This window comes from Oncorhynchus keta, chromosome 31 (assembly GCF_023373465.1).
Source record: "Oncorhynchus keta strain PuntledgeMale-10-30-2019 chromosome 31, Oket_V2, whole genome shotgun sequence".
Taxonomy (NCBI): Eukaryota; Metazoa; Chordata; class Actinopteri; order Salmoniformes; family Salmonidae; genus Oncorhynchus; species Oncorhynchus keta.
The window spans coordinates 25,133,779-25,147,562 of record NC_068451.1 but is presented as its reverse complement, the minus strand read 5'-3'; the positions used below and the strand labels follow the sequence as shown (position 1 = coordinate 25,147,562).

The window sequence follows — 13,784 nt, the reverse complement described above, 5'->3', positions numbered from 1 at the left end:
AACTACAGGACAAAGGAATGAAGGAACAACTGGATAAAGGAATGAAGGAACTACTGGATAAAGGAATGAAGGAACTACTGGATAAAGGAATGAAGGAACTACTGGATAAAGGAATGAAGGAACTACTGGATAAAGGAATGAAGGAACTACTGGATGAAGGAATGAAGGAATGACTGGATAAAGGAATGAAGGAACTACTGGATGAAGGAATGAAGGAACGACTGGATAAAGGAATGAAGAAACAACTGGATAAAGGAATGAAGGAACAACTGGATAAAGGAATGAAGAAACAACTGGATAAAGGAATGAAGAAACTACTGGATAAAGGAATGAAGGAACTACTGGATAAAGCAATGAAGGAACTACTGGATAAAGGAATGAAGGAACTACTGGATAAAGCAATGAAGGAACTACTGGATAAAGGAATGAAGGAACTACTGGATAAAGGAATGAAGAAACGACTGGAAAAGGAATGAAGAAACAACTGGATAAAGGAATGAAGGAACTACTGGATAAAGGAATGAAGGAACTACTGGATAAAGCAATGAAGGAACTACTGGATGAAGGAATGACGGAACTACTGGATAAAGGAATGAAGGAACTACTGGATGAAGGAATGAAGGAACTACTGGATAAAGGAATGAAGAAACATCTGGATCAAGGAATGAAGGAACTACTGGATAAAGGAATGAAGGAACAACTGGATAAAGGAATGAAGGAACTACTGGATAAAGGAATGAAGGAACTACTGGATAAAGGAATGAAGAAACAACTGGATAAAGGAATGAAGAAACTACTGGATAAAGGAATGAAGGAACAACTCGATAAAGGAATGAAGAAACTACTGGATAAAGGAATGAATGAACTACAGGACAAAGGAATGAAGGAACAACTGGATAAAGGAATGAAGGAACTACTGGATAAAGGAATGAAGGAACTACTGGATAAAGGAATGAAGGAACTACTGGATAAAGGAATGAAGAAACTACTGGATAAAGGAATGAATGAACTACAGGACAAAGGAATGAAGGAACAACTGGATAAAGGAATGAAGGAAATACTGGATAAAGCAATGAAGGAACTACTGGATAAAGCAATGAAGGAACAACTGGATAAAGGAATGAAGGAACTACTGGATAAAGGAATGAAGGAACTACTGGATGAAGGAATGAAGGAACTACTGGATAAAGGAATGAAGAAACATCTGGATCAAGGAATGAAGGAACTACTGGATAAAGGAATGAATGAACTACAGGACAAAGGAATGACGGAACAACTGGATAAAGGAATGAAGGAACTACTGGATAAAGGAATGAAGAAACTACTGGAAAAAGGAATGAAGGAACTACTGGATAAAGCAATGAAGGAACTACTGGATAAAGGAATGAAGAAACTACTGGATAAAGGAATGAAGGAACAACTCGATAAAGGAATGAAGAAACTACTGGATAAAGGAATGAATGAACTACAGGACAAAGGAATGAAGGAACAACTGGATAAAGGAATGAAGGAACTACTGGATAAAGGAATGAAGGAACTACTGGATAAAGGAATGAAGGAACTACTGGATAAAGGAATGAAGAAACTACTGGATAAAGGAATGAATGAACTACAGGACAAAGGAATGAAGGAACAACTGGATAAAGGAATGAAGAAACAACTGGATAAAGGAATGAAGGAACTACTGGATAAAGGAATGAAGGAATAACTGGATAAAGGAATGAAGGAACTACTGGATAAAGGAAAGAAGGAACTACTGGATAAAGGAATGAAGGAACTACTGGATAAGGGAATGAAGGAACAACTGGATAAAGGAATGAAGAAACAACTGGATAAAGGAATGAAGCTACTACAGGACAAAGGAATGAAGGAACAACTGGATAAGGGAATGAAGAAACAACTGGATAAAGGAATGAAGGAACTCCTGGATAAAGGAATGAATGAACTACAGGACAAAGGAATGAAGGAACAACTGGATAAATGAATGAAGAAACAACTGGATAAAGGAATGAAGGAACGACTGGATAAAGGAATGAAGAAACAACTGGATAAAGGAATGAAGGAACTACTGGATAAAGGAATGAAGGAACTACTGGATAAAGGAATGAAGGAACTACTGGATAAAGGAATGAAGGAACTACTGGATAAAGGAATGAAGGAACAACTGGATAAAGTAATGAAGGAACTACTGGATAAAGGAATGAAGGAACTACAGGACAAAGGAATGAAGGAACATCTGGATAAAGGAATGAAGAAACAACTGGATAAAGGAATGAAGGAACTACTGGATAAAGGAATGAAGGAACTACTGGATAAAGGAATGAAGGAACTACTGGATAAAGGAATGAAGAAACAACTGGATAAAGGAATGAAGGAACAACTGGATGTAGTAATGAAGAAACAACTGGATAAAGGAATGAAGGAACTACAGTACAAAGGAATGAAGGAACAACTGGATAAAGGAATTAAGGAACTTTAGGACAAAGGAATGACGGAAAAACTGGATAAAGGAATGAAGAAACAACTGGATAAAGGAATGAAGGAACTACTGGATGAAGGAATGAAGGAACTACTGGATAAAGGAATGAAGAAACAACTGGATAAAGGAATGAAGGAACAACTGGATAAAGGAATGAAGGAACTACAGGACAAAGGAATGATGGAACAACTGGATAAAGGAATGAAGAAACAACTGGATAAAGGAATGAAGGAACAACTGGATAAAGGAATGAAGGAACTACTGGATAAAGGAATGAAGGAACTACTGGATGAAGCAATGAAGGAACAACTGGATAAAGGAATGAAGGAACTACTGGATAAAGGAATGAAGGAACTACTGGATGAAGGAATGAAGGAACTACTGGATAAAGGAATGAAGAAACATCTGGATCAAGGAATGAAGGAACTACTGGATAAAGGAATTAATGAACAACTGGATAAAGGAATGAAGGAACTACTGGATAAAGGAATGAAGAAACTACTGGATAAAGGAATGAATGAACTACAGGACAAAGGAATGAAGGAACAACTGGATAAAGGAATGAAGGAACTACTGGATAAAGGAATGAAGGAACTACTGGATAAAGGAATGAAGGAACTACTGGATAAAGGAATGAAGAAACTACTGGATGAAGGAATGAAGGAACTATTGGATAAAGGAATGAAGGAACTACTGGATGAAGGAATGAAGGAACTACTGGAAAAATGAAGGAAGGAACTATTGGATAAAGGAATGAAGAAACAACTGGATAAAGGAATGAAGGAACTACTGGATAAAGGAATGAAGGAACAACTGGATAAAGGAATGAAGAAACTACTGGATAAAGGAATGAATGAACTACAGGACAAAGGAATGAAGGAACAACTGGATAAAGGAATGAAGGAACTACTGGATAAAGGAATGAAGGAACTATTGGATAAAGGAATGAAGGAACTACTGGATAAAGGAATGAAGGAACTACTGGATAAAGGAATGAAGGAACTACTGGATGAAGGAATGAAGGAACGACTGGATAAAGGAATGAAGGAACTACTGGATGAAGGAATGAAGGAACGACTGGATAAAGGAATGAAGAAACAACTGGATAAAGGAATGAAGGAACAACTGGATAAAGGAATGAAGAAACAACTGGATAAAGGAATGAAGAAACTAATGGATAAAGGAATGAAGGAACTACTGGATAAAGCAATGAAGGAACTACTGGATAAAGGAATGAAGGAACTACTGGATAAAGCAATGAAGGAACTACTGGATAAAGGAATGAAGGAACTACTGGATAAAGGAATGAAGAAACGACTGGAAAAGGAATGAAGAAACAACTGGATAAAGGAATGAAGGAACTACAGGACAAAGGAATGAAGGAACAACTGGATAAAGGAATGAAGGAACTACTGGATAAAGGAATGAAGGAACTACTGGATAAAGGAATGAAGGAACTACTGGATAAAGGAATGAAGAAACTACTGGATGAAGGAATGAAGGAACTATTGGATAAAGGAATGAAGGAACTACTGGATGAAGGAATGAAGGAACTACTGGAAAAATGAAGGAAGGAACTATTGGATAAAGGAATGAAGAAACAACTGGATAAAGGAATGAAGGAACTACTGGATAAAGGAATGAAGGAACAACTGGATAAAGGAATGAAGAAACTACTGGATAAAGGAATGAATGAACTACAGGACAAAGGAATGAAGGAACAACTGGATAAAGGAATGAAGGAACTACTGGATAAAGGAATGAAGGAACTATTGGATAAAGGAATGAAGGAACTACTGGATAAAGGAATGAAGGAACTACTGGATAAAGGAATGAAGGAACTACTGGATGAAGGAATGAAGGAACGACTGGATAAAGGAATGAAGGAACTACTGGATGAAGGAATGAAGGAACGACTGGATAAAGGAATGAAGAAACAACTGGATAAAGGAATGAAGGAACAACTGGATAAAGGAATGAAGAAACAACTGGATAAAGGAATGAAGAAACTAATGGATAAAGGAATGAAGGAACTACTGGATAAAGCAATGAAGGAACTACTGGATAATGGAATGAAGGAACTACTGGATAAAGCAATGAAGGAACTACTGGATAAAGGAATGAAGGAACTACTGGATAAAGGAATGAAGAAACGACTGGAAAAGGAATGAAGAAACAACTGGATAAAGGAATGAAGGAACAACAGGATAAAGGAATGAAGAAACAACTGGATAAAGGAATGAAGAAACTACTGGAAAAAGGAATGAAGGAACTACTGGATAAAGCAATGAAGGAACTACTGGATAAAGCAATGAAGGAACAACTGGATAAAGGAATGAAGGAACTACTGGATAAAGGAATGAAGGAACTACTGGATGAAGGAATGAAGGAACTACTGGATAAAGGAATGAAGAAACATCTGGATCAAGGAATGAAGGAACTACTGGATAAAGGAATGAATGAACAACTGGATAAAGGAATGAAGGAACTACTGGATAAAGGAATGAAGAAACTACAGGACAAAGGAATGACGGAACAACTGGATAAAGGAATGAAGGAACTACTGGATAAAGGAATGAAGAAACTACTGGAAAAAGGAATGAAGGAACTACTGGATAAAGCAATGAAGGAACTACTGGATAAAGGAATGAAGAAACTACTGGATAAAGGAATGAAGGAACAACTCGATAAAGGAATGAAGAAACTACTGGATAAAGGAATGAATGAACTACAGGACAAAGGAATGAAGGAACAACTGGATAAAGGAATGAAGGAACTACTGGATAAAGGAATGAAGGAACTACTGGATAAAGGAATGAAGGAACTACTGGATAAAGGAATGAAGAAACTACTGGATAAAGGAATGAATGAACTACAGGACAAAGGAATGAAGGAACAACTGGATAAAGGAATGAAGAAACAACTGGATACAGGAATGAAGGAACTACTGGATAAAGGAATGAAGAAATAACTGGATAAAGGAATGAAGGAACTACTGGATAAAGGAAAGAAGGAACTACTGGATAAAGGAATGAAGGAACTACTGGATAAGGGAATGAAGGAACAACTGGATAAAGGAATGAAGAAACAACTGGATAAAGGAATGAAGCTACTACAGGACAAAGGAATGAAGGAACAACTGGATAAGGGAATGAAGAAACAACTGGATAAAGGAATGAAGGAACTCCTGGATAAAGGAATGAATGAACTACAGGACAAAGGAATGAAGGAACAACTGGATAAATGAATGAAGAAACAACTGGATAAAGGAATGAAGGAACGACTGGATAAAGGAATGAAGAAACAACTGGATAAAGGAATGAAGGAACTACTGGATAAAGGAATGAAGGAACTACTGGATAAAGGAATGAAGGAACTACTGGATAAAGGAATGAAGGAACTACTGGATAAAGGAATGAAGGAACAACTGGATAAAGTAATGAAGGAACTACTGGATAAAGGAATGAAGGAACTACAGGACAAAGGAATGAAGGAACATCTGGATAAAGGAATGAAGAAACAACTGGATAAAGGAATGAAGGAACTACTGGATAAAGGAATGAAGGAACTACTGGATAAAGGAATGAAGGAACTACTGGATAAAGGAATGAAGAAACAACTGGATAAAGGAATGAAGGAACAACTGGATGTAGTAATGAAGAAACAACTGGATAAAGGAATGAAGGAACTACAGTACAAAGGAATGAAGGAACAACTGGATAAAGGAATTAAGGAACTTTAGGACAAAGGAATGACGGAAAAACTGGATAAAGGAATGAAGAAACAACTGGATAAAGGAATGAAGGAACTACTGGATGAAGGAATGAAGGAACTACTGGATAAAGGAATGAAGAAACAACTGGATAAAGGAATGAAGGAACAACTGGATAAAGGAATGAAGGAACTACAGGACAAAGGAATGATGGAACAACTGGATAAAGGAATGAAGAAACAACTGGATAAAGGAATGAAGGAACTACTGGATAAAGGAATGAAGGAACTACTGGATAAAGGAATGAAGAAACTACTGGATGAAGGAATGAAGGAACTATTGGATAAAGGAATGAAGGAACTACTGGATGAAGGAATGAAGGAACTACTGGAAAAATGAAGGAAGGAACTATTGGATAAAGGAATGAAGAAACAACTGGATAAAGGAATGAAGGAACTACTGGATAAAGGAATGAAGGAACAACTGGATAAAGGAATGAAGAAACTACTGGATAAAGGAATGAATGAACTACAGGACAAAGGAATGAAGGAACAACTGGATAAAGGAATGAAGGAACTACTGGATAAAGGAATGAAGGAACTATTGGATAAAGGAATGAAGGAACTACTGGATAAAGGAATGAAGGAACTACTGGATAAAGGAATGAAGGAACTACTGGATGAAGGAATGAAGGAACGACTGGATAAAGGAATGAAGGAACTACTGGATGAAGGAATGAAGGAACGACTGGATAAAGGAATGAAGAAACAACTGGATAAAGGAATGAAGGAACAACTGGATAAAGGAATGAAGAAACAACTGGATAAAGGAATGAAGAAACTACTGGATAAAGGAATGAAGGAACTACTGGATAAAGGAATGAAGGAACTACTGGATAAAGGAATGAAGGAACTACTGGATAAAGGAATGAAGGAACTACTGGATAAAGGAATGAAGGAACTACTGGATAAAGGAATGAAGGAACAACTGGATAAAGTAATGAAGGAACTACTGGATAAAGGAATGAAGGAACTACAGGACAAAGGAATGAAGGAACATCTGGATAAAGGAATGAAGAAACAACTGGATAAAGGAATGAAGGAACTACTGGATAAAGGAATGAAGGAACTACTGGATAAAGGAATGAAGAAACTACTGGATAAAGGAATGAAGAAACAACTGGATAAAGGAATGAAGGAACAACTGGATGTAGTAATGAAGAAACAACTGGATAAAGGAATGAAGGAACTACAGTACAAAGGAATGAAGGAACTACTGGATAAAGCAATGAAGGAACTACTGGATAAAGGAATGAAGGAACTACTGGATAAAGCAATGAAGGAACTACTGGATAAAGGAATGAAGGAACTACTGGATAAAGGAATGAAGAAACGACTGGAAAAGGAATGAAGAAACTACTGGATAAAGGAATGAAGGAACTACAGGACAAAGGAATGAAGGAACAACTGGATAAAGGAATGAAGGAACTACTGGATAAAGGAATGAAGGAACTACTGGATAAAGGAATGAAGGAACTACTGGATAAAGGAATGAAGGAACTACTGGATAAAGGAATGAAGAAACTACTGGATGAAGGAATGAAGGAACTATTGGATAAAGGAATGAAGGAACTACTGGAAAAGGAATGAAGAAACAACTGGATAAAGGAAGGAAGGAACTATTGGATAAAGGAATGAAGAAACAACTGGATAAAGGAATGAAGAAACTACTGGAAAAAGGAATGAAGGAACTACTGGATAAAGCAATGAAGGAACTACTGGATAAAGCAATGAATGAACTACAGGACAAAGGAATGAAGGAACAACTGGATAAAGGAATGAAGGAACTACTGGATAAAGGAATGAAGGAACTACTGGATAAAGGAATGAAGAAACATCTGGATCAAGGAATGAAGGAACTACTGGATAAAGGAATGAATGAACTACAGGACAAAGGAATGACGGAACAACTGGATAAAGGAATGAAGGAACTACTGGATAAAGGAATGAAGGAACTACAGTACAAAGGAATGAAGGAACAACTGGATAAAGGAATTAAGGAACTACAGGACAAAGGAATGACGGAAAAACTGGATAAAGGAATGAAGAAACAACTGGATAAAGGAATGAAGGAACTACTGGATGAAGGAATGAAGGAACGACTGGATAAAGGAATGAAGAAACAACTGGATAAAGGAATGAAGGAACAACTGGATAAAGGAATGAAGAAACAACTGGATAAAGGAATGAAGAAACTACTGGATAAAGGAATGAAGGAACTACTGGATAAAGCAATGAAGGAACTACTGGATAAAGGAATGAAGGAACTACTGGATAAAGCAATGAAGGAACTACTGGATAAAGGAATGAAGGAACTACTGGATAAAGGAATGAAGAAACGACTGGAAAAGGATTGAAGAAACAACTGGATAAAGGAATGAAGGAACAACAGGATAAAGGAATGAAGAAACAACTGGATAAAGGAATGAAGAAACTACTGGAAAAAGGAATGAAGGAACTACTGGATAAAGCAATGAAGGAACTACTGGATAAAGCAATGAAGGAACAACTGGATAAAGGAATGAAGGAACTACTGGATAAAGGAATGAAGGAACTACTGGATGAAGGAATGAAGGAACTACTGGATAAAGGAATGAAGAAACATCTGGATCAAGGAATGAAGGAACTACTGGATAAAGGAATTAATGAACAACTGGATAAAGGAATGAAGGAACTACTGGATAAAGGAATGAAGAAACTACTGGATAAAGGAATGAATGAACTACAGGACAAAGGAATGAAGGAACAACTGGATAAAGGAATGAAGGAACTACTGGATAAAGGAATGAAGGAACTACTGGATAAAGGAATGAAGGAACTACTGGATAAAGGAATGAAGAAACTACTGGATGAAGGAATGAAGGAACTATTGGATAAAGGAATGAAGGAACTACTGGATGAAGGAATGAAGGAACTACTGGAAAAATGAAGGAAGGAACTATTGGATAAAGGAATGAAGAAACAACTGGATAAAGGAATGAAGGAACTACTGGATAAAGGAATGAAGGAACAACTGGATAAAGGAATGAAGAAACTACTGGATAAAGGAATGAATGAACAACTGGATAAAGGAATGAAGAAACAACTGGATAAAGGAATGAAGAAACTAATGGATAAAGGAATGAAGGAACTACTGGATAAAGCAATGAAGGAACTACTGGATAAAGGAATGAAGGAACTACTGGATAAAGCAATGAAGGAACTACTGGATAAAGGAATGAAGGAACTACTGGATAAAGGAATGAAGAAACGACTGGAAAAGGAATGAAGAAACAACTGGATAAAGGAATGAAGGAACTACAGGACAAAGGAATGAAGGAACAACTGGATAAAGGAATGAAGGAACTACTGGATAAAGGAATGAAGGAACTACTGGATAAAGGAATGAAGGAACTACTGGATAAAGGAATGAAGAAACTACTGGATGAAGGAATGAAGGAACTATTGGATAAAGGAATGAAGGAACTACTGAATGAAGGAATGACGGAACTACTGGAAAAATGAAGGAAGGAACTATTGGATAAAGGAATGAAGAAACAACTGGATAAAGGAATGAAGGAACTACTGGATAAAGGAATGAAGGAACAACTGGATAAAGGAATGAAGAAACTACTGGATAAAGGAATGAATGAACTACAGGACAAAGGAATGAAGGAACAACTGGATAAAGGAATGAAGGAACTACTGGATAAAGGAATGAAGGAACTATTGGATAAAGGAATGAAGGAACTACTGGATAAAGGAATGAAGGAACTACTGGATAAAGGAATGAAGGAACTACTGGATGAAGGAATGAAGGAACGACTGGATAAAGGAATGAAGGAACTACTGGATGAAGGAATGAAGGAACGACTGGATAAAGGAATGAAGAAACAACTGGATAAAGGAATGAAGGAACAACTGGATAAAGGAATGAAGAAACAACTGGATAAAGGAATGAAGAAACTAATGGATAAAGGAATGAAGGAACTACTGGATAAAGCAATGAAGGAACTACTGGATAATGGAATGAAGGAACTACTGGATAAAGCAATGAAGGAACTACTGGATAAAGGAATGAAGGAACTACTGGATAAAGGAATGAAGAAACGACTGGAAAAGGAATGAAGAAACAACTGGATAAAGGAATGAAGGAACAACAGGATAAAGGAATGAAGAAACAACTGGATAAAGGAATGAAGAAACTACTGGAAAAAGGAATGAAGGAACTACTGGATAAAGCAATGAAGGAACTACTGGATAAAGCAATGAAGGAACAACTGGATAAAGGAATGAAGGAACTACTGGATAAAGGAATGAAGGAACTACTGGATGAAGGAATGAAGGAACTACTGGATAAAGGAATGAAGAAACATCTGGATCAAGGAATGAAGGAACTACTGGATAAAGGAATGAATGAACTACAGGACAAAGGAATGACGGAACAACTGGATAAAGGAATGAAGGAACTACTGGATAAAGGAATGAAGAAACTACTGGAAAAAGGAATGAAGGAACTACTGGATAAAGCAATGAAGGAACTACTGGATAAAGGAATGAAGAAACTACTGGATAAAGGAATGAAGGAACAACTGGATAAAGGAATGAAGAAACTACTGGATAAAGGAATGAATGAACTACAGGACAAAGGAATGAAGGAACAACTGGATAAAGGAATGAAGGAACTACTGGATAAAGGAATGAAGGAACTACTGGATAAAGGAATGAAGGAACTACTGGATAAAGGAATGAAGAAACTACTGGATAAAGGAATGAATGAACTACAGGACAAAGGAATGAAGGAACAACTGGATAAAGGAATGAAGAAACAACTGGATAAAGGAATGAAGGAACTACTGGATAAAGGAATGAAGAAATAACTGGATAAAGGAATGAAGGAACTACTGGATAAAGGAAAGAAGGAACTACTGGATAAAGGAATGAAGGAACTACTGGATAAGGGAATGAAGGAACAACTGGATAAAGGAATGAAGAAACAACTGGATAAAGGAATGAAGCTACTACAGGACAAAGGAATGAAGGAACAACTGGATAAGGGAATGAAGAAACAACTGGATAAAGGAATGAAGGAACTCCTGGATAAAGGAATGAATGAACTACAGGACAAAGGAATGAAGGAACAACTGGATAAATGAATGAAGAAACAACTGGATAAAGGAATGAAGGAACGACTGGATAAAGGAATGAAGAAACAACTGGATAAAGGAATGAAGGAACTACTGGATAAAGGAATGAAGGAACTACTGGATAAAGGAATGAAGGAACTACTGGATAAAGGAATGAAGGAACTACTGGATAAAGGAATGAAGGAACAACTGGATAAAGTAATGAAGGAACTACTGGATAAAGGAATGAAGGAACTACAGGACAAAGGAATGAAGGAACATCTGGATAAAGGAATGAAGAAACAACTGGATAAAGGAATGAAGGAACTACTGGATAAAGGAATGAAGGAACTACTGGATAAAGGAATGAAGGAACTACTGGATAAAGGAATGAAGAAACAACTGGATAAAGGAATGAAGGAACAACTGGATGTAGTAATGAAGAAACAACTGGATAAAGGAATGAAGGAACTACAGTACAAAGGAATGAAGGAACAACTGGATAAAGGAATTAAGGAACTTTAGGACAAAGGAATGACGGAAAAACTGGATAAAGGAATGAAGAAACAACTGGATAAAGGAATGAAGGAACTACTGGATGAAGGAATGAAGGAACTACTGGATAAAGGAATGAAGAAACAACTGGATAAAGGAATGAAGGAACAACTGGATAAAGGAATGAAGGAACTACAGGACAAAGGAATGATGGAACAACTGGATAAAGGAATGAAGAAACAACTGGATAAAGGAATGAAGGAACAACTGGATAAAGGAATGAAGGAACTACTGGATAAAGGAATGAAGGAACTACTGGATGAAGCAATGAAGGAACAACTGGATAAAGGAATGAAGGAACTACTGGATAAAGGAATGAAGGAACTACTGGATGAAGGAATGAAGGAACTACTGGATAAAGGAATGAAGAAACATCTGGATCAAGGAATGAAGGAACTACTGGATAAAGGAATTAATGAACAACTGGATAAAGGAATGAAGGAACTACTGGATAAAGGAATGAAGAAACTACTGGATAAAGGAATGAATGAACTACAGGACAAAGGAATGAAGGAACAACTGGATAAAGGAATGAAGGAACTACTGGATAAAGGAATGAAGGAACTACTGGATAAAGGAATGAAGGAACTACTGGATAAAGGAATGAAGAAACTACTGGATGAAGGAATGAAGGAACTATTGGATAAAGGAATGAAGGAACTACTGGATGAAGGAATGAAGGAACTACTGGAAAAATGAAGGAAGGAACTATTGGATAAAGGAATGAAGAAACAACTGGATAAAGGAATGAAGGAACTACTGGATAAAGGAATGAAGGAACAACTGGATAAAGGAATGAAGAAACTACTGGATAAAGGAATGAATGAACTACAGGACAAAGGAATGAAGGAACAACTGGATAAAGGAATGAAGGAACTACTGGATAAAGGAATGAAGGAACTATTGGATAAAGGAATGAAGGAACTACTGGATAAAGGAATGAAGGAACTACTGGATAAAGGAATGAAGGAACTACTGGATGAAGGAATGAAGGAACGACTGGATAAAGGAATGAAGGAACTACTGGATGAAGGAATGAAGGAACGACTGGATAAAGGAATGAAGAAACAACTGGATAAAGGAATGAAGGAACAACTGGATAAAGGAATGAAGAAACAACTGGATAAAGGAATGAAGAAACTAATGGATAAAGGAATGAAGGAACTACTGGATAAAGCAATGAAGGAACTACTGGATAAAGGAATGAAGGAACTACTGGATAAAGCAATGAAGGAACTACTGGATAAAGGAATGAAGGAACTACTGGATAAAGGAATGAAGAAACGACTGGAAAAGGAATGAAGAAACAACTGGATAAAGGAATGAAGGAACTACAGGACAAAGGAATGAAGGAACAACTGGATAAAGGAATGAAGGAACTACTGGATAAAGGAATGAAGGAACTACTGGATAAAGGAATGAAGGAACTACGGATAAAGGAATGAAGAAACTACTGGATGAAGGAATGAAGGAACTATTGGATAAAGGAATGAAGGAACTACTGGATGAAGGAATGAAGGAACTACTGGAAAAATGAAGGAAGGAACTATTGAAAAGGAATGAAGAAACAACTGGATAAAGGAATGAAGGAACTACTGGATAAAGGAATGAAGGAACAACTGGATAAAGGAATGAAGAAACTACTGGATAAAGGAATGAATGAACTACAGGACAAAGGAATGAAGGAACAACTGGATAAAGGAATGAAGGAACTACTGGATAAAGGAATGAAGGAACTATTGGATAAAGGAATGAAGGAACTACTGGATAAAGGAATGAAGGAACTACTGGATAAAGGAATGAAGGAACTACTGGATGAAGGAATGAAGGAACTGGATAAAGGAATGAAGGAACTACTGGATAAAGGAATGAAG

General features: G+C 36.9%; 1 protein-coding gene across 1 annotated transcript in view; it reads left to right on the top strand.

Annotated features, from left to right (window-relative positions):
* The window catches only part of LOC118367887 (gamma-enolase-like), a 57,780-nt gene that overhangs the window by 3,616 nt on the left and 40,380 nt on the right, over positions 1 to 13,784 (top strand). The window lies entirely within an intron of this gene.